This window comes from Hemitrygon akajei, chromosome 21 (genome assembly GCF_048418815.1).
Source record: "Hemitrygon akajei chromosome 21, sHemAka1.3, whole genome shotgun sequence".
Lineage (NCBI taxonomy): Eukaryota > Metazoa > Chordata > Chondrichthyes > Myliobatiformes > Dasyatidae > Hemitrygon > Hemitrygon akajei.
Genome location: NC_133144.1, coordinates 34,797,909 through 34,824,388, shown reverse-complemented (window position 1 = coordinate 34,824,388; position 26,480 = coordinate 34,797,909).

Sequence of the window (26,480 nt, the reverse complement as noted above, 5' to 3'; positions counted from 1 at the left end):
TCCAGTTGACTTGTGTAACCCTGGACATTTAGCTGCCAATACAACCATCCTTCAGCCACAATCCAGTGATGGCCACAACATCATACCTGACACTCTGGAATAGTGCAACAAGATCATCCACCTTTTTTCTTAGACTCCATACATTGAGATACCACACTTTCAGTACTGTATTTGCTACCCTTTTTGATTCTGCACCCACAATGCACTGATACTCACCCTGCTGGCTGCAATTATGTCCTATCATCTGCCTGCCCTTCCTGACAGTCTGACCGCATGCTCTCTTTGCTTTTTTTTCCACCATCCATCCTATTCTAAGTCTCTTTACTCTGGTTCCCACTACCCTGCTAACTTATCTTAAACCCTCCCCAATTGGTCTAACAAACTTGCCTGCCAGAATATTGGTTTCCCTTGGATTCAGGTGCAACCAGTAACTTCTGTACAGGTCATACCTCCCAAGATCCAAGAGCCTGAAGGCCTGCTCCCTGCACCAGCTTCTCAGCCGCACATTTAACCTGCTCAGTCATGCTGTTTCTGCCCTCAGTGGCGCATGGCATAGGCAGCAATCCAGAAACTACGTCCGGGAGATAGAGAATGTTGGGGTAGAGAATCTACATTGAGGCAAAGAATCTACAGTTTCACCCGTCTTGCCATTGCTCTTTATTTGGATTCTATTGGCAGCTGCACTCCTGTGCTCTGACTTTGTTACTCTCTGCGTACTGTTACCCTTTCACTCCCCTCACCCTATCTCGGCGATGGAATGCTATGGGTCACCCGTATCATTTTTATTTCCACTAAGGTCTTGTTAAGCAGTTTTTCCCTCTCGCTCTGTCTTGTAAAATTTATATCCTGTGTTGTTTGTACCTGTATGTCTGCGATGCTGCTGCAAGCAAGCTTTCCATTATTGCAGCGCATCACTGTATCTGCGCAAAGACAAGAAACTCGACTTGACTCTGTAAAATCACCAATATTTTAGTCAGTGGTACAGTGCAGGAACTGGCCTTTCAGCCCAAGCTGACCTTCTTGCCCATCTACACTAATCCCATTTGCTCACATAACGTCTGTATTCTTCTGCACCTTGCCGATTTAAGTGCCCCTGACTAAATATCTCTTAAAGATAGTGACTGAATCTGACTCCAATATCTCCTCTGACAGCCAGTTCCATATATCAGATACTTTCCCCTCAGATCCCCTATAACACTCCATCCTTCATCTTAAACAGATGTCCTCTGGTTTTTGTTACACCTACCATGGGAAATAGCTTTTAATTAACATAAAAAATAAATTATATTTACTGCTTTAAATATTCATGTCCTTAGGTATCACCATCTGCAGTACAGAGTGTGGAAGGATGGGGATTACTTCTGTAAATGGCCTAACTTGCCATCAATGATAAAAATGTGGGTGCTGGAGATTATTAGGAAAATTTGCCAGCTGAATTATTGGGTCAGGAACCATTCTTGAACTGTAGATTTACTCAAATGCATAATTGTCTAATAGAAAATAACGTAATGACATTTCCCTTGTTCCTCACAGCGAGCTGGAATAGATATTGATCAATATTATTGTCATATATATTGTAATGTTATAAATGCCTAGAATTTCATTCCTAGTCAGTAAAGCTAAATACAAAATGAAGTAGCATCAGTGTGCAGCACTCTGTCTCCAAATTTAATCCTACTGACTCCAGAGGAAAGAATTTCAGAGGTGCTGAAGTTACTGCATGACAAGGTTAAACCCACTGATTGAGGATGAAGTTTCTGGCAGTTCTTTTGCCTCCATGCTTATTGCTTGATATTTCTTGTAAGCTTTGGTCACAGCTGGAGTATGACATTCAGTTTTAGTTAGGAAGGGGATATCTTTGTGTTGGAAGGGGTAATGAGGCTTAGATTATTAGTGGTTACATAAACTGGGCTTGTGCTTCTTTGAATAAATTTTCTCAATCTTCCTTGTTGTAGTCCTGGAGCTGAACTCCAATATACTCCCAACAGAACATTGGGAAATTTCATTCATTGAACTCCAGATTGAGGCTGCCTTCAAGTTCACTTATGGAGTTAATGTACTCCAGTGGAATTATACTGTCGATTCAAATAATCAGAGGCCAAGGTGCAAGTGGCAATTCACTCCTTCACTGAAATATATGAGACAATTAGCCCTATACTAAATACCTATATCCTCCAAAAGGATCACAATCTTGTCGTGGTTTCGAGACATGCATGCCCAAATGATCTAGAGAGCTTTACTGGCTGGAGTCAGGATTTAGACTCTGGGTAGGGTTACCCATTCCAAACAAGTCACAGGACAGAGACCAGACTAGGACAGGACAGAGACCAGTCCTCCAGGTTCAGGAGGTTCAGCTCAGGGATAACAACCCAGGCTGGTAAAATAAAACTTATAGAAACAGCAATGAAAAATCCTTCTACATGTGAGTGTGACATTATTCCTGCGTCTCCACCTGGGATCTGCGTGGCTGACAGTAGTGAAAACTGAAAGGAAGCTACTGGCATGATGAGGGGCCCTGAATACACCAGATAGGGAGGATCATCATTGCTGTCCTAAATGCCAGTGGTGTTAATGGGCAGGAAGTAAATATCCATATGGCAAAGGCCCTCCACAAACACCAAAAACACTAAATCTTAACAATCAAGATCCAAAATGAGACTTTGTGGATGTCTGTGAAGAAAAAGAATTTCAGGATGTATATTGTATACATTTCTCTGACATTAAATGTATCTATTGATATATTTTTTTATTTCTCAGGAGCTCTCTGTCAGTGAAGGTGGATATTGATGAGAGAACTGCCTACACAGCTTTTGGATAACTGGTCCAAACTTGACACTAAACTCATAGTTCATCAAATAGCCATGATCCCTGCTTCAGAGAGCATGAGCAACCCACAATATGCACCTCAAGGCTTGTTAAGGCAACCAAAGTGGAGTCTCAGTGAAATCTTTCAGATCTGCAGGAAGGAGAGGTAAAACAACATCAACATCCTCACCCAGGCATCTCACTGACTGCTGGGAGTCCCTGACCAATGGAAAGCGGCTCTCAGAGTAGTACTGAGCACCTTGAGTCCCCAAATGGAGCTGCAGTGCAAAAGGCAGAAGGAACACACAAAATTTGGCCCTGCCTATCCACTTGTCTCAGCAAGAGGTATCTGTCCCATGTGTGGCAGAGGTTTGTCACGCCACATAGGACTCTACAGCCGATGCACACTGAAATGAACAACTGCTCCTCACCCGGCCTAAGATGACAAATAAAGCAGATTATGGGTCAAAGTAACTGAAATGCCTAAGATGATTGAAGCCAAAGGTAGAGGAAATAGAGACATAGTATTTCCTCTGGAGGATTCCAGGAATCATTATGGTCACCGATCATTTCCCCGATCACTTGCTCAGCAGAAACAACCTGCATTTAATGATCCAGGTGCAATCTCACTGGTCCTCTGTAATTCCAGCAAGAGATCTTGCCTCTTGTATTCCATGTTTGCTCTACACAGGAGCTTTGTGATTAGTGGAAAAGAACACTCAGGTCCCCCTGAACACTAACACCTTACAGTCCCCTCATTATTTAGTTAAAATATTGTTTCAATAGTATTTAGAAAATTCTCTTCCTGTTGTTAAAGTTTGTTTGATTCACGGCAGTCCATGAGAAAAGATGAATAGTTGGAGCGAGTCAACTGATCGAACCATTGGTCCTGGAAGTTCATTTGATTTTGTGAGAAATATTAAATGATGAGTTTCTGATGTGGATTGACCATTATGTGGGAAGCTGGTTATTTTGTGTAAGCATTTTGCTGCCTGTTAAATACCTGTTGTCCTGGAAACTTTTGTACTCACCTATGGAAACCACAGTGGGTGGGGATAAGCTGAAAATCAAAGGACAAAACTACTCTCAAGGAGCTTTTTCAAGCATTTGATTGGTTCAATTTCTCTTCACTAAGAAATTTGCAAATGATGAATTGTACTTGATCAAACTACTGGAAGAAATTCACAGTTCTCTGTACTAAATATAATGAATTTCATAGAATGACACTTGCCATATGATACAGGGAATATGAAAGACAAGAAATAGTGATTTTAATATAAACTAGCTCGACAGGCAGACATTACAGGAATCAATTCTTGCCCCCAGTCTCGAGCTGCTGCTGCACGACTTAGCTACAGTGTATGTGTTTACACTACAGTAGGTTCGCATATCTATCACAGGTGTTAATGGAAAGTGAACCCTCTCAATGCTGATTGTCCTTTTCATAATGTGTGCATTAACTATCCTGTAACATCAGCAAAGATCACTCATCTGAAAACTTCTAATTCCGAATATTAGAATAAGCTGAAAGATCTGTGAAGACCATTATAATGTTTCTCAGTTCACGGTACTTGCTAAATACTTTGAAATGTAATAATTTCATTTCACTGCATTTAATTTTCGTTAGCTTTAGAACACATACATAAAGAGCCCAGATACGGCAGAATGGATTCGGAGATTGAACAAAAATATACAAAACTGCCAAAAATTTTGGATGCTGGAAATCTGGAGAGTGGATATGATATAAGAAGGCACTACTCCCTACTAGAAGGACTCCCTAATTTCTCCAGAAGGACTGCTACAGTTTTAGAAGTTGGTGAGGCCACACTTGGAGTACTGTAAACACAAGAGTGTTCACTTCTGATCACTCTGCAATAGGAAAGATTCTACAGTTTAATAAACTGGAAAGAATGCTGTAAAGATTTGCAAAGATGATGACAAAAGGGACTGAGTTATAGGGAGAAATTGGACAGGATAGGACTTTTTTTACTTGGAACATAAAGAATTGACAGCTGAACTTCTAGAGGTGTATGAAGTCATGAAGGTCAGAGACCTTTCTCCAGATTTGCTGAATCAAGAACTAGCAAATTCAGATACGAGGGGAAAAATTAGTAGGAATAAGACACAGGATGATGTGCATAAGAAAACAACTGCCCAAAGAAATGGTTGAGGTAGGTACAATAACAATTTTTAAAAAGACCATTTACATGGATTAGAAAGGTTTATGGCCAAACTCAAGAGAATAGGAGTAGCATCATGAAAATTGTGGTCAGCAGGCCAAGCGGTTGTTTCTATGCTGTATGACTTGATGACTGTGATAAGGCAGCATGACATCACGAGCATGAGAAAGTCTGTAGGTGTTGGAAATCCAAAGCAACACATCCGAAATGCTGGAGGAACTCAGGTCAGGCAGCACCTGCGGAAGTAAGTTATCAGCCAACATTTTGGGCCGAGACCCTTTTTCAGGAGAGGAAAGAAGGGGGAAGACCTCAGAATGTATAACTTCATGACTTTATAAATAAGATGTGAGAACAATTTCCTCTACATAGCAAACGAAATATCAGCGACAGTTAACATCACCTTCTCAAAAGCAATTAGAGAAAAGCAATAAATCCTGGCCTTACTGTTGACCCTTGAGTCATGATTAAATAAAAGGGATTCTAATGAAAATGAAATAAAAACTGACATTACTTCTGAATTCTCTCTCTCTCTCTCTCTCTCTCTCTCCTCACCCACCCCCATCAGCCCCCAGACTGTTTTATATAAGCTATTTTGAGCCTTTTCTCCTCCTATTGTAAAACTCATCGAGTAATCAATTAGCAGGGACGGAACTGCATTAGTACCTAATTAAACTGGAAGGGAATTGTAATCCAGAGTGCACTTGACTCCTTATTTTTAATATGATTTCTTGGATCAGTTGGCAGAGCACTCTGTCCAGTCACAGTGAGAGAAGGGAGTGTGGAGATGTTGCACTTTGATGTCCTTTCTAAAGATTATTATGTAAACACGTTAAAGAATAAAAGACCTTTGTCTTGAAGGAAAGGGCAAAATGAATTCAAACTTAGTTTGATCGACCTGGGCCAACATTAGGCTGTTTTGTTCAGTCTGACGAACTCCTATCAAGCAGTTGTTTCTAAAACAACCTTAGGTGACATAGACGAGGTCAAAGGTACATGCTACAACTTGATCTTCCCCACAAAGCCACCAGCAACCATGGGAATCCTAGCATGAATAAATCAGAACAAAAATGTAAAGGTCGACTTGACCAGGGTCAATATTCACCTCCGAACACAGCACCCGTGAGGAAAAGTTCAGCGGCAAACCATGAAGGCCACTTCCCAGAGAAAGGGAGAGAAAAAAACTGCCGCTAATTACCGCACATTCAGTGGCCGAGTACGTTTGAAGAGTAAAGGATGAACCTGCGGCTGAGAAAGAAGAGGTTAATGACAACCAGGTGTGTGCATTCTTCATCTGTTGCCCTGCCAAGTCACCCTGACATAACCAAAGGCCTGGTCTCACCCTCCCAACAATGCCAGAACAACCCAAGGCCCAGCGATCTCTGGGACGGCATGCTAATGGATCGGGGGGGGGGGGGGGGGGAGGGGGATGCTGGGGAGGCGGTCCAGAAGGTGGAAAAAGTAAACTGGGCATTTGTACCTCACTTCTTGTGTTTATCGTTTTGACCATATTTACAAACCGCAGGGCCTGTGGGCCACTAAGATGGAGAATACAAGCTTCCAACATCAGTTGAATGAGACACATTAAAACATTAAACACAAAAACTGAGAGTTTGAGTGAAAATGAGGGTGGTGTAAGACTGCTGATTCTGACTGGCTCTTTCACTCCTTCTCCTTTCCTGTATTGAGTTCTGGTTCAGAGGGAAGCCTATTGTAGAGGATGAATGGGAGGCTTTAGTCATGTCTGTGCTTTCATTAATTAGGACTCACTGGTGCTTCCGCTCCCTGCAATGCTTTTATTTTGATTCTTCTTTGCAGAGAAGCATCTCCACAACCCCCATCCCCACCCCACCTCCACCCACACCTCCCACAACATTACACACACAAAAAAAGGAGCCAGTAGAGTTCAGTTTGGCAGAAGTTCAATCTAACACTGAACAACTTCAAAGGAGCCACGGTATCAGCCTTTAAACATGCGCTGTCCGGCTCATGTGCCGAGATTCTGCGGTGTGCTTTTTTCTGTCACATAACAATAGGCCTGAGTGTTTTCCCTGGGGTCTCTCCCTTCAGGAATAAAGCTGACATCTCCCACTGGAGAAACAGTTTCAACTTTACAAACTTTTAGGGCAGCATTGGAATTGAGCTACCCCCCCCCCCCCCACAAATATTGTGGGAAAATATTGAATATCTAGAGCATCTTTAACATTCGAAGTATTCAGGTTAAATCTTCACTGCATTTTGTTCTATATAGTTTAAAGCAGTCTGTTGTTTTTTTTCCCCTGAAAGACGGTTGGACTGAAGTCAGTCCTAGTCTCTGGAATGGACAGTTGGAAGAGGCATAGTACAAAACAGATCATGACATATTAGAATTCAGAATTCAGAAATAGATTTATTTTCACTGACAGATCACATAAAAACTTGTTGTTTTGTTGAACAGTGCAAAACATAGACAGAAGACAATCTGCAGATACTGAAAATCCAAAGAAATCACACAATCTATTAGAGGAACTCAGCAGGTCAGGCAGCATCTACAGAAATTAATAAACAGTCAATGCATGAGGCTGAGACCCTTCTTTGCAAGGCATGGAATTGCAATAAATAGCGCAAAACAAAGGAATTGCCAATTAGAGTTCATGGGTTAATGCACCATTCAGAAACCTGATGGTGTAGAGGATCTCCAACTAATCATTGTACCATACCACTCTGATTTCTTTGATGACTTCTGAAATGTTGTGAAGGTAGTCTGTTTTCATACATGATCTAATATGGTATTAGAAGGCAGAATAAGAAGGTGGGAGGGGGGAGGAGAAGGACCTCAGCTGAAAATATCAACTGGTCCTTCCCCTCCATAGATGTTGCCTGACTTACTGAGTTCCTCTAGAACCTTGTATGTGTTGCTCAAGATTTCCAACACCTCCAGAATTTCTTGTGTCTGAGATTTTTAAATGCAACCCTGGTTATAGACACACACATACCCATGCACACAGATCTATGGGTGGTCAGATATTTGGGGATTTGAACAATGTTAATGTTGGGATGATAAATCATTGCCCAGAAACACTAACTCTGTTTCTCTCCACAGACACGATCTGACATGATGAGTGTATTCAGCGTTTGCAAGGTATTGCTTTTTGATGAGATAAGAGTTAGTGGCTGAGCGAGACAGTCTGAGAGACAGGTTGATTTAGAGTTGTGTGTTAGGGTTTGTGTTTATGCGTTGGGGAAGGTTGAATCAGATGTGTGGGGCTGTTAAGTTAGGGAAAGAAATTGCAGCAAACAATTGCAATTTAGGAGATTGTGGGTTTTGGAATATAGGGCATGGAACAGAACAGAAGAGGAACGTCCTGGTCAGCCCACAATGTCTGCCCCAAACACATTGCTAAGTTAAATGAAATCTTTTGTTCCTGCGCATAATCCTGATTCCTCAGTTATTCGTGTTTCCTACAACTAAAATCAAAGATTGGTGTGTGGGGTATGTAGAGGTGGAGGGGGATGCAGTGTCTGAGGGAGAACCAGGTAAGTAAATCCTTTAAGGAGGACCGGCCTGAGTTAGGTTCTCAATCATTCAGGTTCCCTTTACATCGTGTGGAAGCAGGTATCACATCTGCTATAAAGGTCTGAGTAACCCATGGAAAGAGCAGACTGCAAGAACCCATTTGAAAACATGACACCCAGATGTCCATTACATCCATTGATCTATGCCCTGTCCTTCCACACATTCAGACACACAGAGAACCTGGAACAAAAACTGTGATCTGCCAAACACTAGCATACAAAATCTTTGTTCAAACACTTATTTATTTATTTATTTATTTACTTACTTACTTACTTAGAGATACATGGTAGAAAGGGCCCTTCCAGCCCAATGAGCCACGCAGCACAGCAACCCTACCTATTTAACCCTAGCCTAATCACAGGACAATTTGCAAAGACCAATTAACCTATTAACCAGTACATCTATAGAGTGTGGAAGGAGTACCCAGAGGAAAGCCACATGTTCCCAGGTAGGATGTACAAACTCCTTAAGGATGGTGCTATAATTGAACTCTGAACTCTGAAGCCCCAAGCTGTAATAGTGTTGCACTAACTGCTACGCTAACGTGGCAAAAATTGGTTAAAGCAGCATGTAAAAGCTGATTCAACCATTTAATTTCTAGCTTGTCTGATGGGTTTAGATTAAGGATAAATCTTTGGATAACTCCACTTTTAAACAGAATAAATGAGCAAATGAGAGGACTTTCCAAGTAAGATTGAGTTTGAAGGACAATAGGATCAGATTAAAAGGCTGCTAATGTTCCTGGATCTAGATTATTTAAATTCCTACTTTAGTGTTGGACACGTTATCCCCAGAACCGCTTACCAACAGAACCAGTCTACGACAGATATTGTATCAATTGTCATGCACCTGGCCTTGACCCACCTTGAAAACAAGGCCACATATCAGAATGCTGTTTCTAGATTTCAGTTCAGCATTTGACACTATTATCCCACAGACCATGGTGAACAAGCTCCTACTCCTTGGTCTAATTACGCCACTCATTATTGGACTCCTAACAAACAGACCTCAGATAGTCAGGATGCACAACCGCTCCTCCCTCCCCATTATCCTCAACACAGGTGACCCCCAGGGCTGTGTGCTATACACTCTACTCACACGTGACTGCACGGCCAAACATTGCCGTGTTTGCCGATGACATGACAGTGGTGGGGCTCATCATCAAAAATGGTGAGATGGCTACAGAGAGTTGCTGGAAGAGCTTGAGGGCTGGTGCCAGGCAGATCACCTCTTCCTCAATGTCAGCATGAAAAAGGGGATGGTTATCAGCTTTTGGAGAACCTACTCCAGAAGCTCTCCCCTCACACCCCTCTTTAGATTGGTGGCACATCAGTGGAAACTGCAAGTAGTTTCAAACTCTGCACTCAACCTTTCATGCTCCCAGAACACATCCTACACGATCAGGAAAACTCACCAGCGCCTCTACTTTCTGAGGAGGCTGAAGAGAGCTGGACTATGCACATCTATACTCAAGCCCTTCTACAGATGTGCAATGGAGAGCATCCTAACATGCTGCATCACTGTATGGTACAGAAACTCCACTGCAGCAGACGGGAAGGCTCTGCAACAGGTAGTCAAAGCTGTCCAATGCATCTCCAGCACCAGCCTGCCCACCATCAATATATAGAAAGGTGCTGGAAAGGAGTCTGTCATATCACAAAGGATCCCACCCAGCCTGTTCGTGGACAGTTTATCCCAGTTCCATCAGGGAGGAGACTACATAGCATCCATGTCAGGACCACCAGACTTAAAACAGTTACTTTCCCCAAACAGTAAGGCTGATCAACACCTCCATCCACTAACCCACCTCTCCTCACCCCCACCACAAATACTTTCAGCATCATCTTATGTACGGACTCTCCTGTGCCTAGTGTAGCTTTATGGACTTGCAGTCCACCTATATACATATACAGGTATTAATACTTTATTGTGTTTTTTATTAGTGTGTTCATTATCTTACTGTCTTTTTTGTGTGTTGCATCAGACCTGCAGTAACAATTATTTCATTCTCCTTTACACTTGTGTACTGGAAATGACATTAAACAATCTTGAAGATCTTAAACCTTTATGAGAATAGAAAAAAGTCTTTGAAGTAGCGAATAGCTATTTGTTCTCCTTAGACTCAAGCAGTTGGGTAAATGGTAAACAGACAAGCTGCTACAATTTGAAGATTAGGCTGTGGATCTGACATCAGCTGAAGAGGAGACTCTGACTGATGGAATGAGTTTAATGTATCTGGAGAATCCAGTGGACAAAGAATTTATGAACTTTGCAAATGATCAGTAGCACTGTAGAACCTAAAGGAACACAAACCTAACTACACAGCATAGGAGCCTGCTAACAGAAATTTAAAGAAAATGCACTCTTTTTACCTGCCACTCCATGCAAATAGAAAGCCTTAACTCAAGGCACTGTCGCACTAAAAATTCCTGTTGGCTTAAAATTGCATTTCAACCATATCACCTGACAATTCTGTCATCAAATCCAACCACCAGATGCCTATTTCATGAAATGGTAATGTTTCTTTCATTATCATTTACATGGAGTTTACAGCATGGAAACAGGCCAGTCAGCCCAACTGATATGAGTTTTTTTAATATTCTAAACACTTATCTTTCACTCCACTTCATTAACATATTCTTCCATTCATTTCACCCTCAGGTACAGTGACTATAAAAAGTATTCACCCTTGGAAGTTTTCATGTTTTATTGTTTTACAACATTGAATCACAGTGGATTTAATTTAGCTTTTAGGACACTAATCAACAGAAAAGACTATTTTGTGTCAAAGTGAAAACTAATCTCTACAAAGTGATCTAAATTAATTACGAATATAAAACACAAAATAATTGATTGCATAAGTATTCACCCCCTTTAATGTGACACACCATATCTTTACTGGTGCAGACAATTGGTTTTAGAAGTCACGTAATTAGTTAAATGCAGATCTGTTTTTGAAGACTTGTGTGCAGTCAAGGTGTTTCAATTGATTGTAGTAAAAATATACCTGTATCTGGAAGGTCCAACTGCACACATTCTTTTACAATGTGAATGATGTAAGGCCGAAAGAAAGAAAATGCAGGCTGCACTATTAGCTTTGGGGGTTGATCGTTCCCATTTAAACACTACTAAATTATGGAAGTGACTTTAATTTAATTCACAACATTGTCTTTCATTATTTACAATCTATAGGGCCTTATTTTCATTCGATAAAGAACTAGAAAGGATTGTATTTCTTAATTTTCTACACCACACTGCAGTACAGTTGGTGGAGGTAATGCACCTTTAAGTGCAACTGCCAACTTCCATTAAAAGTCAGAAGAAGAAGAAGAAGAAGAAGGAGGAGGAGGAGGAGGAGGAGGAGGAGGAGGAGGAGGAGGTCTAACTACTGGTGAGTCAGTATCCTGGCAAAAACAACACCATGAAAACAAAAGAACACTCCAAGAAACTCTGCAAAAAAAGGTTTTTGAAAGGCACAAGTCAGGAGATGGCTACAAAAAAATTTCCAAGTCATAGAATATCCCTTAAGTCAATTATCAAGAAATGGAGAGAATATGACACAGTTGTAAATCTGCCTAGAAAAGGCTGTTCTCAAAAACTGAGTGACCATGCAAGAAGGGAACTAGTGGGGGAGGCCACTGAGACCCATGACAGCTCTGGAGGAGTTACAAGTTCAGTGGCTGAGATGGGAGAGATCACAGGTACAACATCTCTTGCCTGGGTACTTCACCAGTTGCAGCTTTATGAGAGAGTGGCAAAGAAAAAGCCATTGTTGAAAAAATTTCACGTGAAATCTTGGCTAGAATTTGCCAGAAGATGTGGGAGATTCTGAGGTCAGCTGGAAGAAGGTTTTATTGTCTGATAAAATCAAAATTGAGCTTTTTGGCCACCAGACAAAAAACTGCACACCATCAAAAATACACCATCCCCATGAAACATGGTGGTGGCTGCATCAAGCTGTGGGGATGCTTCACTGCAGCAGGCCCTGGAAGACCTGTGAAGGTAGAGGGTAAAATGAATGCAGCAAAATACAGAGAAATCCTGGAGGAAAACCTGATGCAGTCTGCAAGAGAACTGCAACTTGGGAGAAGATTTGTTTTCCAGCAAGACAATGACCCCAAGCATAAAGCCAAAAATACACAGGAATGGCTTAAAAACAACAAGTTAATGTCCTGGAGTCCAGACCTCAATCCAATTGAGAATTTGTAGATGAACTTGAAAATGGCTGTTCACTCACAATCCCCATGAAATTGGACAGAACTTAAGCAGTTTTGTATAGAAGAATGGGGAAAATTTTCAGTGTCCAGATGTGCAATGGTGATGAAGACTTATCCACACAGACTCAGGGCTGTAATTGTTACCAAAGCTGCATCTACTAAATATAGACTTGAAGGGGGTGAGTAATTATGCCATCAATTATTTAGTGTTTAATAATTGTCATAAATTTAAACCAATTGGTTGAAATTTGTTTTCACTTTGACCGTTTCTGTTGATCAGTGCCAAAAAAACCAAATTAAATCCATTATGATTCAATGTTGTAAAACAATAAAAGATAAAAACCTCTAAGGAATTGAATACTTTTTAGAGGCACAATAGCTCTCCTGAAATGTAGCTCTTCATTGCAGGTACATGAGCCTGAAGATGCTGAGATCTGATGCAAAGCAACAAACTGCTGGAAGAACACATCAGTTCGAGCAGCATCTGTGGAGAAAAATGCTTTTGATATTTTATATCAAGATTCAAGATCAGTCTTGATACAGGGGTGTCATCCCCAAATAACATCTATCCCTTTGCTTCCACAGATCTTCTTAACGAATTAAGTTTTTACTGCTTGTTCCTACTACAGCATGCTAAAGCAAGATTTACAATGCAACATCTCTTTGGCTAAGGGAGGCTCTCATATGGTTTTATTATTCTTTCAGTCAGGAACACCAGCACAAGTATGAGCATATTTCCTGCATCCATCTAATCAAATGCTTCGATAAAATGAGCAACTTTCTACAGGTTCCATGCAACCTTCTGCTTTCTAGAGAAAGGGCATATATTTTCCAAGGCTCAACTGCCCTACTTCTTGTAGTGAATTCAATATTTCAGTAATATTTGAGTTATATTGTTAATATATTGTTAGATTAATCATTCTTTGTTTGTTTTCATAATTCATTATGGGTTATATGTATGAAATACATGAATGGCATACGCCATTAAACCGCCACTACATATATGAGAAGTACATTAAAGAAAAACTATGTAGACAAGTTATCCCAGCTCCCATGTTTCTCTTTTGATTGGCTTTTGGAGTTACAAAACATAACCGTGGTGACGAGTAAGTTTTAAAACGAAGCTAAGATGGCTACCTACCTATTGAAGCACAACACTTCTTTTCTTTGCAATGGGGGAGAGAGAGACATTCAAGTTTTAAAAATTCAGAAAACAGACAAAAATTGACAAGCAACAAGTATGGCCACAGGTTCATTAACAGTGAGTACGGGGTGAAAATAATAAATGAATAAATAAATAAGCAGAACGGATAGCTATATCAGAAAGATAGACACGTTCAATTGCATATTAGATAACTGTATGATGTATACTGAACAAATTGTGCAGTATTTTGAAGCAAATGAAATAGCCAATGTAAAATGAGTGACAGTGTTGCTGAGTGCAATAGATGGAAAAACATACAGTTTCCTTAGATGTTTAACTGCTTCAGCCAATACAACTGAAGTTGGCCTTGTTGATATCATGAATGTAATGCAAAAATATTTAAAACTAAAACCACTGTTGATTGAAGGATGCTTTACAAAATCAACATTGCAGGATGCAGAATCAAAAGGAAGGGGAGTCCATTTCTGCTTACATAGCGGAAATGAAAAAAATTGTCTGAGCTTTGTCAGTACAATGATAGGCTTAATGATGAACTGAGGGATTATTTAGTTTATGGAATCTTACAAGAAAGCTCATATTTGAAGCACAGCGCGTATTTAAAAGAGCAATTGAAATTGCTGTATCAATGGAAACAGCAACCAGAGGCGCAAATGGGTTACAGTCAGGAATGAAAGTGAGCATGAACAAAGCTGCAACATTTAAACAGAAACTTGCTTGGCTAAATAAATTATGTTATCATCATGTCAAGGATTCACATACACCAGACCAATGCAGGTTTAAAGGGAAAACTTAGAGAAAATGCAACAAAGAAGGGCACATACACAAAGCATGTTGGGCAGGGACTGCACAGGGACTGCAAAGATAGAAGGTTAAGTTACAGTTATAAAGTCAGCATTAATCTTCAAGCTGTTGATGACAAATCTGATAATGATGAGAGTGACACTGGACTGGGGAGCTTTGAGATACCCAACCAGATGTGAAAACTAAGAAGAGACAAGCAATATGGCTTACACTAAAAGTGAATAGCAAATACATTTAAATGGAATTGGATTCTGGCTTGGCTGTTTCAATCATTCCACAAACTGAGTTTAAACATCATTTCAAAGTTCATCAACTATGAGATACAGCAACCAATAAGCCACACTGGTCGTGTATGTGGCAAAAATAGGAGAGCCAGCAATATGGGGGCATGATTGGCTGAGACAACTGCAACTGGATTGGAGATCCATCCACCACTTATGTGCCACATCCCTTGCAATAGAGTCAACTGAAAGGGAATTAAGAAATGTAGTGGATAATGCCACAACAGTGTTCAAGGCTGACACTGGAAAACTCAAGAATGTCAGGGGTAAAATACTGTTAAATCAAAAAACACCACACCAAAGCTGATTTGGTTCCTTATACCATTCAGAATAAAGTAGCCAGTGATCTAGATCACATGGATGCTGAAGGTAGCCAAGAAGGATGAGTCTGTCAGGATCTGTGGTGATTTTAAGGTCACCATCAACCCAGTGCAAATCTTTCTGGAGGGAAACACTTCAGCAAAGTGGACTTAGCTGAGGCCTACCTAGAGATCGAGATGGAAGAAGAGTCCAAAGTGTTTCTCACTATAAACACTCACAACGGGCTTTATAACTATAATAGACTTATTTTTGGAGCAGCATCTGCACCTGCACACTGTCAGAAAGCTATGGGCCAGATGCTGCAAGGCTACCCAGACACTCAGTATTACCTGGATCACATCATTGTCAACCGTTAGGATGACAAGGAACATCTTCAAGATCTCAAGATGGAGAAAATTTGAAGATTATGGGCACAGAGCATGAAGAGAGAATTCTTTAAACCAAGCATAACTTATTGTGGTCGCACCATTGATGCACAAGAATTACATAAATGTGCTGAGAAAACTCTAGCAGTGGTGGATCCCCAAAGCCAAAGGATGAGTCACTGTTGTGGTTCTTTTTAGGAATTGTCAATTGCTACAACAGGTTCCTGCCAAACATGCTACTGTGCCCCACCCCTTGAAATCATTACTGCAGATCGGGATAAATGGGAAGGGACAAAGCAGTGTGAGGAAGCTTGCCAAATGGTGAAGGAAATGGCAATGGACTCACTGTACTCACATGTCATGATTCACATTGTCCAGTGAAGCTTGCAGTATGGTATGTGCGCAGTCATGTCACATATTATGAACAATGGAAGTGAACATCCCAACCTTTGCATTGTGTTGCCAAACCGTTGCAGAGAAAAATGACATACAGATTGATAAGAGAGGCCTTGAGTCTGGTTAGGGTTGAAAAACGTTTGAATCAGTACTTATATGGGAAAGAGTTTACCCTCATTAACACTACTGGAGGAGACTGCAGAACCTGAGATTGTTTCACAGCCACAAGTCTCACCTGCCAAGCAGTGTGACATCCTTCGCCAACCTTGTCACGTAGGATGTTATCACACAAGATTAACAAATCCTCCACAGCGATTAAATTTTTAGGCCTGAATGGGGCAATTTAAAACTTACTATGTTGTGGCTATCTATATAGTAGTTATGTGTTTAGTATGTTGTGTAAGGTGACTAAGAGCAACATGTTGCATATTTGAGTTGAGCTTCATTCTATGTTGTGATGGAGTTTATGACGAAGTACAGAGGAATGTAGAGTACTCAATATTTGAGGATATGGATTCAAGTCTGAGTACGTTTGAAATCTGAAGCAAAACTGAAAATGTTCACTTCTTCACCTCTGCAATGAAAGGAGGAAAGGTAGTAGAAAAATTTGACTAACTCATGAGAGTAAGGGAAGAGATGGAAAAGGCACCCTGTCATTGAGAGCTTGAAGATGGCTAACATAACAACTTAGAGGATAGGACACAAGATGGATGTTCAGTGTGCCAAGTACCTGGCACATGTGGACTACTGTCCTGACATGCAGCACCACATGAGGTGATTTGCTGACACATCAGTTCCATTGTGAACATTCTCATATGGACCTCACATGACCAACTTTCTCACATTTGGCTTGGTTACTCTTCTAAAAGGGCCTTGAACTGTGTCCAGCTCCATGTGTCCCTTAACAGATCAATTGGAGATCCTTAGAGCATGAACTCATTGGTGATTCTCTCCAGGTGCCAGAATTTTAGCTCCCTCATCAGCTGCAACATTACCTTTGCATTGACATTGCCAGGAAGCCCAGCCTGCTCAAGGCCATTGTGGGAGGGTATACTCTGGAGCAAGGCAGTCGGAAGCCATAGTCTCATGACGTCCTGACAACTCTCGCCCACCTGAACTGCTACTACCATTGTAATTGCCCTTTGTAAAAGCAGCAGAATAGGAAGGACCACTGGATAGTCATTGGGTAAATCCTTTACAACCAGGCCCATCAAGAGGATCCTGTTTCATTTGCATCACAGATTCATAGAATCCTATAGCATAAAAATGAGCCCAATTGGCCCACTATGTCCATGTCAATCATGATGCCTATGGGTTCTAATCCCATTAGGTTTGTAACTGTCTATGTCTTTCCTGTCCAAGTATCTGTCAAAACATAAATTGCTGGAGGTACTCATTAAGTCAAGCAACATGCATGGGAAGGAATGGTCTTTGCTTCAAGTGTGAACCTAAAAAACTCAGTGTTCATTTCCAACTACCGTAACTCCCTCCAGAAGTCTGTTTTCTGCTACAGATTCCAGCATTTACAGAGACTTGTGTCTACAATTACTTGTCCAATTATGTTTTCAGTGTAAGTGTACCTGCCTCCCCTTCCTTCGTCCTCTTCCATTATACTTTGTTGCAAGGCCCAAGCCTCTAAGATGGTGTGTTGTTTCCTCGCAGCTCAGTTTTAAATGGCAAGCTCCTTACTTTGCTGCTACATCTCCTTGTTAGTGACTGATATCACTAGTAGAAACATCCTAGCATCGACCCTGTCAGTCACTCACAGGATCTTATATGTTTAAATAAGGTTACTCCTCATTTCTCCAACTTCCAGGGAATACAGATCCAGACTGTCCACCCTCCACTGGAAAGGAGAGAACAACACACTCATCCCAATAATTAGCCTGATTATCTCCATTGGATTTTTTTCCAATGCTACTACACCTTTTTTTAAGGAAATTGGGCCAAAATTGTGTGCATCACTTCAAGTGTGGCCTCCCTAACACTCTGTACAACTATAAACTTCCTTATCCTTAACTTGCAATCACTTTACAACAATATGTAACATACTGTTTGCCTTCTCAATTGCATATTACATGCATTTTGCGATTCATGCACTAGAATGCCTATCACCCTCTAAACATCACTGATCTGCAGTCTCTACTCATTTAGGTTATAATTTGCTTTTTGACTCCTTTTACCAAAGTGCAGAACCTCACACTCTCTGAATTGAACTCTGTTGGCCAGGTTTTGAGCAATCACTCAATCTATTGAAGAACTATAATGTCCATATCACAACACACTCTTCCCCTCTTTTCTTTTCACCAGAAAATATAAAACTTTATATCACTAGTTATACACCCTAAACCTGAAAAGGGTCTATTTGTTCCAACAAATTAATACAGATGACAAACAGCAGTGTGCATACCACTGGTCACAGGTCTCCAATCTGAAAAACATTCCTGCACTCTCTTCAAAAAAACTCGGTAAAGTAAACTCTATCTGTGTGTAACAGGTAGTTTTCAATTCATGTTAGCCCACTTCCTCCAGTGCCTTGGGGCCTTACTTTATACACCTGATTTTTATCTGGCACCTTGCAAATTGAATTGAATTGAATTGAATTGAATTTCAGTTTATTGTCATTTAGAAACCACAACTACAATGCAGTTAAAAAATGAAACAACGTTTCTCCAGAATGATATCACAAAAGCACATGACAAAACAGACTACACCAGAAAATCCACATAACGTTTGGCAATCCCCAAATCCAGAGTCCAGAGAGGCAGCTGCATATTAATATCGCGCTACCATCTTAGCACGTACCCTGGAAAGGAGCTCCAAATCTACCAGACAAAACAAGACTACCCAGACACACCAAGTCAGGAGACCAACTCTACCACCCAACAAGCCAAAAACTAAAGCTACAAGACCTACACAAAACCACATAGTTACAACATATAGTTACAACAGTGCAAATGCTTTCTGGAAAACGTAATGCCCTACATCTGTTGATTCCATTCTATGGACTCGACCTTCAAAGAATTTGAATAAATTTTCAAACATACTTTTACTTTCATAAAACCATGTTGATCAGGTTGTGATCATGTTTAGCTTTCCTAAGTGATTAGCTTTGATTATTGACTCCAGCATCTTTTAAATTAACTGGTCTATAATCCCTCAACATCTATCGGCTTTTAAAAAAGGGGGCTAAGTTTCTTCCTTTCCAGTCTTCAGGTACCCTCCTGGAATATAATGAGTTTTAGAAGATTTCAGTCAATGTGCAACCAATTTTTAAAAAATCTTTCGCTGAAGGCCATCAGGTATTGGTGTCTTGTTTCTCTAATGCTTTATCCCTTAAGATTGGGATTACAGATTTTTACATTTCCCTTTGTATTATGCAAAATTCACCAATCTGTTATTTTAGGAATATTCGTTGTGACTTACATGATGAAGACTGATGTAAAAATTAGATTTACATACAGGCATTCAAATAAAGACAATCACTTTGATATTTTATACCTTTTACTAACTTTGGATTTGTTCTGTGCTGCATCCTTCTGCCCAGATGCTGACACTTCGCTTATTAATTCCCTTCTAACTCTCATGTGCCACTGCTCTCTCATTTCTGATAGGCTTATTCTTAGATCCCTCACACCTTCTCTTGAGTTCAAAGCCCTGTTTATGCAATTCACCAAGATTCAGGTGAAGTTCAGATCAGGTGAACAACTGTCTCTGTCCTCAGTACTGGTACCACTTTTTAATGAATCAGGACCCAAGCTGATGACACAACACCTTGAGCCACCCATTTATCTCTAATCCCATTTACCCTTTGCCAATTTGCCTGTAGCTCAGGTAATAATCCAAAGATTATCACCCTTGTCGTTCCACTTTTCAATTTTACTTTGAGCTCCCTATAAGCTCTCAGCAGAACCTATTTTCTCATCCTAACTATGCTGTTAGTGCTTGTGTGGACCAGGACAACTGGATCCTTTCCCCTCACATGGCAAGTTCTGCCCAATAGTGATATTCTTCACAATAGCACTAGGCAGGCAACACAATCTTTGATACATGTCTAAAACAGCCTCTTTTACCCTAGTCATGCCATCCCCTGTGATTGCTGCAGTTCTATTTTCTCCACCTATTTGAATATCTCCTTGTGAAACTATTCTTCAGATCCTAATACCTGCTTCTCCTGCAGCCACACCATCCTGTCCCTGAACATTCATCAGTTTTGAGATAGTTTATTTAAGGGATGTGGCTGTTTCTAGACCACCACATCCAGGCAATTCTCCCCCTTCCTGATATGCTGCAGTGTTCGGAGCTCAGACTCTAGCTCATCAACCCTGAGCCAAGGTTCCTTAAGCAGCTAGAACTTGCTGCAGATAAGCTCCCTCCTTACCTCAATGAAGTATAAAAATAATAGGGCTAACAGTAGTAGGGGATTAAAATTTCACCAATATCAGCTGGAATCACTGAAGTGTGAGATGCGTAGAGGGTGTGTAATATTTCTAGTGCATCCAGGAGACATTTTTGAGTCAGTATGTAATAGTCTGTCCATAAATGGTGAGTACTGAATTTTTGGGAATGTGGCTGGGGAAGTAGAGTGAGTTTCAGTAGGACAATGATTACGTGATAGTGATTATGTAAGTGTTAAAGTTGTTATGGAAAAGAACTGAGACAAATTGGAAACTGAGGTCCTAAATTGAAAGAAAGGGATAAATCAGGATTTGGTAAAAGTGGACCAGGAGCAGGTAAGTCTATAGGCTACATTCAAAAGTAAAAAAGTTGGGAGTTCAGGTCAACATGTTCCTGTGATATTGAATGGTGAGACCAACAGTGCAGAAGAGCCCAGGTATCAAGGAATATGAAGAGGCCCTTCATTGGTCGGGATCAACCACCATTGTTGCATCCCAGCTGTCTACATGATATGAAGGGCAAGCTAATGCCCACGTAGCTTCCTCTCCCCTCACATCTGATGAATCCAAAAGAACCACAGAAACTGATACAGTTTGGCACCAGAGATGATGCAGGAGTTGTCAGTTAGCATTGAACTCAAGATATAACTCCCTTAGGGTCTCCAGCTCCGGATTTTTCCTCAGGGTTTACTCTTGAGGCATGAGTGGATATGGATACAAGGCAGCAGAGGCTTGAGGAAGGATTTTTCTAACTCCTAGATGAGCTGCCAAGTCCAATCTGTCCAAGGCAACTGGTTGTAAGGTGCTAGTAACCCGCCCTTGCCCATTCTCCTGTCAGTAGAAATGAATGCACAGGGCTTCGTAGCTAAGCCACACATGAAAGCCGGGAACTGGACTTGGTCGTCAGAGGTTACTTGAGATGAATGCTATTTAACAGATAACGGGAGCTTATCCCCACTACCACCCCTAGCTATAACAACCTGAAGGAACCAATATGGAGAGTTGGATAACAAAATATGTAGTTTCTGACAGAGCTAGAGGATTAAGATTAAACAAAACCATTCAAGTGTACAGAAAATATGTGCAGATGGCGAAAGTGAAGTCAGAGGTTAGTTCATAATTAGGAGGGTAGAGATAGGACAATGTATCACTGGAGTGCAAGATTAAGGAAAATACTTAGGCATTTCACACACACATTAAGAACAAAAGGATAAGTAAAAAGGAACCTAGAGGAACCAAAAGAGCAAACTATATGTAGAACCACAGGGTTATCAACATAGAGTCAAACCCTTTGGTCCAAAATGGTCCAAAACTCTTCCCTGTCAACTTAAACCTATGTCCTGTTGTTGTTAATTCTCCAAGATTTGGTGTGCATTCACTCTACTTATGGACCTCTGTTTGGTCACCCATCATTCTCCTTTGCTCCAATAAAAAAATCCCCCAACCTGCTCAACCTCTCTCCAACTCAGATCTTTGATTCCCAGAAATATTCTCATATATCTCCTCTGCACTCTCTCCAGCTTAATGACATCTTCCCCATAACAGGGTGACCAAAACTGAACACAGTCTTCCAAATGTCCCAACTTTAACATAGTGTAAATGTTTCAACTTGTATTCTCAGTGCCCTGACTGATGAAGGTCAGCATCCCAAAAGCCTTCTTCACCAGCCTGTCTACTTGCAATGACACTTTCAGCAAACCATGTAATTGTACTCCTATATCTCTCTGTACCACAACACTCCCCAGTGCCTTACCGTTCACTGTGAAAGTCCCACCCTTATTTGTTTCCCAAAATGTAACACCTGTCTTTAAAACTCCATTTGCTATTCCTGACCCCACTTACTCAGCTGATCAAGATTCCTCTGCACTTCCTTTCAACTACCCTCGCTGTCAGAGACCAAAACACCATAAGATCATAACACAGGAGCACAGCCAGGTTATTTGGCCCATTGAGCCTGCGCCACCATTCCACTGGGGTTTATTGAAACAAATTCTATGGGATAGACAGGATTAATCTGCACTTGGAAAGATTGATCACAGGTAATCAATGTGGCTTTTATGAGAAGAGATTCTCTTTGACAATAATACACCTATAGAACCTCTGCCTCACAATGGCAAAGACCTAGGCTCAATCCTAGCCTCCATTGTTGTCTGCATGGCGTTTGCATGTTCTCCTTGTGTCAGGGAGAATGCACAGAGGCAGATTCAGCCTGTTATGAACCTGTCATAACCTCTGTTATGAGGTGAGCACGGATAGACTGGAGTTGCTTTCTTAGAACAGAGGAGACTGACAGGCGTCTATAAAATAATGAGGGAATAATAATAGGGTAATTAGAAGGAAAATTTGCCCATGACCAGGAGGGTTAGGTTAAAGGTAAGGGCTGAATGAGAAGGTTGTTAATGCACTGAGAGTCAGGTAGTGACAGGTGCTCCCATAAATTTTAATATTATTTAGACAAGCTTTTGAAAGCTGACACTTATCCTTGTAAGTGGAACAAGTGCTACGGCTGCCCTTACACTTCCTCCCTCACCACCATTCAGGGCCCCAGGCAGTCCTTACAGGTGAGGCGACACTTTGAGTCGGCTGGTGTGATATACTGCGTCCGGCGCTCCCGATGCGGACTTCTATGTATTGGTGCGACCCGAAGCAGACTGGAAAACTGTTTTGCTGAACACCTACGCTGTGTTCTCCAGAGAAAGCAGGATCTCCCAGTGGCCACACATTTTAATTGCACGTCCCATTCCCATTCTGATATGTCTATCCATGGCCTCCTCTACTGTCAAGATGAAGCCACACTCCGGTTGGAGGAACAACACCTTATATTCCGTCTAGGTAGCCTCCAACCGGATGGCATGAACATTGATTTCTCTAATTTCTGTTAATGCCCCCCTCCCCTTCTTACCCCATCCCTTTTTTTTTCCCTTTTTTTTCTCTTTTCTCTCTCTATTTTTTCTCTCTCTGTCCCTCTCATAACCACTCCTTGCCTGCTCTCCATCTCCCTCTGGTGCTCCCCTCCCCCTTTCTTTCTCCCTAGGCCCCCCCTACCATGATCCTCTCCCTTCTCCAGCTGCCAATCACCTTTCAAGCTCTTGGCTTCATCCCTCCCCCTCCTGTCTTCTCTTATCATTTCGGACCTCCCCTTCCCCCTCCCGCTTTCAAATCTCTTACTATCTCTTCTTTCAGTTAGTCCTAACGAAGGGTCTCGACCTGTACTCCTGTAGATGCTGCCTGGCCTGCTGCGTTCCACCAGCATTTTGTATGTGTTGCTTGTATTTCCAGCATCTGCAGATTTCCTCGTGTTTGATACTGAACTGAAGGACTGATGTCATGGCATTAGAAATCTATGCGTGGTCTGGTGACCTTCACCAATGTTGTTTTCATCTCCCAAAATGATTTTTCTTAAACTCATCCCTGTCTCCTTGCTGTGATTATTTGTGTCCAGTATATACCGGAGTTCACCAAGTTCAGCATGACGTACCCACTCCCCACTCTGGAACAGGCGACACTCTTCACTTTGACCTCCCTCTCTGTTGCCAATTGTGTCCCTCAATATTCGGAGCGTAAATGTGAAACTCTCCATCTCCAAAGCGTCTGTGATGTTCTAAATAAGAGTGGACCTACACTTGCCTTTAAAGCCACATGTAATTACTAAGTTTTAATGGCTGCATCGAGCAACAAGCTCGGCCTGATGATTTATAACATCATCAGTACCCCTCAGTTGAACTGCAGCCTTGTAACACACTCAGAGCCAGGTAGCTATTCCACAAATAAATCTTCCCTGCTCAATGATTTTTCTTTCATATTAAAAGCTCTCGGAGCTGAGTGGTGCTGAGACTCAGTTTATATCTACAGGCAGGCATTAACCCAGCCTCTTCTAATTCCTTTGCTAAGTGCCCTGTGTGCTTTAAGATTCCATCTGCCTCATTAGTTAACACAGTTTCTTAGTTTTTAACAATGTCTAGCTTGAGTTCTCCCAGTAGATACCAAATTTTATATTTCCAGGCATATATAGCCCAGTTTCAGTTTGAAGGTTTTTTTTTACTAACTGGCTTCAAGTTTGTAATTATCTCTTGCTGGGGAGCTGTAAATTGGATTAGACCGTACAGTTGCAGCTGAATGATCCACCTCTATCACCCCAGTTGGAGGGACACATGGTGATAAGCAGCGTAAAGACGGATTTTGCTACAGCCTCACAGGCATGACCTCTTTCTGGAATAGAGAAAAGAAATTTCCCATCACAAGCCTTCTCTGAGTGTGTGGCATCTTCCTTTGATGGGTGCTTCACTGGCCCACTCTCCCACAAATATAGTTGCTCTGTTGCAGAAGAGGTAAAGGGAAATGTAAGATCACTCCCCTCCGCTTCCTCACCTGAAAAAAAAAGGATTAAACCTTGATGCTTTAACCAAAGATTTCCCCACCCTCGCCTTTATGTGAGGCTACTCCCGCTACAGTATGGGCCACAGGAAGCAAAAGCCCACTGATAATCACATGATATCTACTGCGCTGACATCATGTGATCACTCCTAGATGTCCATCCCCATACTTACTGACATCTGGGATGATGAACTTCTCAGATGCAGTTTACGCAGCTGGCTCATGTATTTTATTGTTTGTAGCTTACAAAATTCCAATGGGTTTAACAGAGTAGGTGCAGATACTATGCTCTCATTGCTGGGACATTCCAGTAGCCAAGGTCTCAACTTAAGGGAGACATATGGTCTTGACTCAAAATGTTGAACACTGCTTTGTCTTCATAGACATTGCTTGACTTATCGAGTTTTTCCAGCAGTCTAATTTTGGTCTCAAAATAAGGAGCTGGCTGTTCAGGATAAAAAAAAAGAATGGTGTAGAGGGGCTGAAGTGACAACCTTGCTACTACTACTACTGTTTGTATTAGCCTCTTTTATGGCTTATGACATCTCACATCAGCATGAACATTAATTTCTTTCTTTCTCTGTACCCAGCCTTCTCTGAATTAGGGCTGTATAATTTATCTCAACAATCTATGTGGGAGCAAGTTCTAGCTCCTTATTACGCTCTGAGAAAATGCATTTTCCCCTTAGTTCCCCACTGAATGTATTGCTGGTTTGTGTTATGTCTATTGTCCTAGATCTCTCAGTGGAAAGATTTTTTCATTATAATATAGGATTATTGTAGGATTATATAAATGGGTGCTTGATGGTCTGTGTGGATTCAATGGGCTGAAGGACTTGTTTTGATACTGTATCTTTCTCTGTCCCTTCATGTATCACGTCAAACCACTCTTAAATCTCAAATATTCATCTTGTGCGTTTCAGGTAAAGAATCCAGTCCTGTTTTTTTTCTGGTGTCAGTTAAGATGATTTGTTTGAAAATTTTAAAACCAATGCTGTATGTAGTAGTCTCTGTAAAATAAAAAGTGCAATTCTATTTTCATCCCTTTTGTTCTACTCAAAATGATCTGCAGGGCATTGTTATGCATTTTAAAATCCTTGTAAACATGAATAATTTGGGAAATCCTCTAAAGATTTAAACGCTTGTCCCCATAGTTCCTTTTTTTTAATCTCTACTCTTTTTAGTCTTGTACTTTACAAGAATGCGTCCCCTTTTTCCCTAAGGGGAAGAGAAAGTGCAGAATATTGCAGAGCACAGTACCTGCTCCTGTACAGCCATGGCAGCCAGAATCAAGGGATAGTCATCAGTCACAGAAATCATGGTTCAATATTCTCCTTTCGTCACTACTTTTAATTTAACAGTTAATAGCAGGGACCTCAGTTACTGACTAGTGTTCCTAAAAGACCAATTTAAAGGTAGCAAACATGATCTGCATTCTTTACACAAACACAAAGTTATTTTGCTCCTAAGACATTCAAAGACAATAGTAAAATAAAGAGCAATTGCTTTTAAAGAAAGCATCGTGACTGATTGGATTTACTGCATTTCTCAGGCTTGGTGATATTCCTTTATCTACATTTAATTGTGGCGAGGAGATGGAATTTGACTCCATGCCTCCTTCTTGA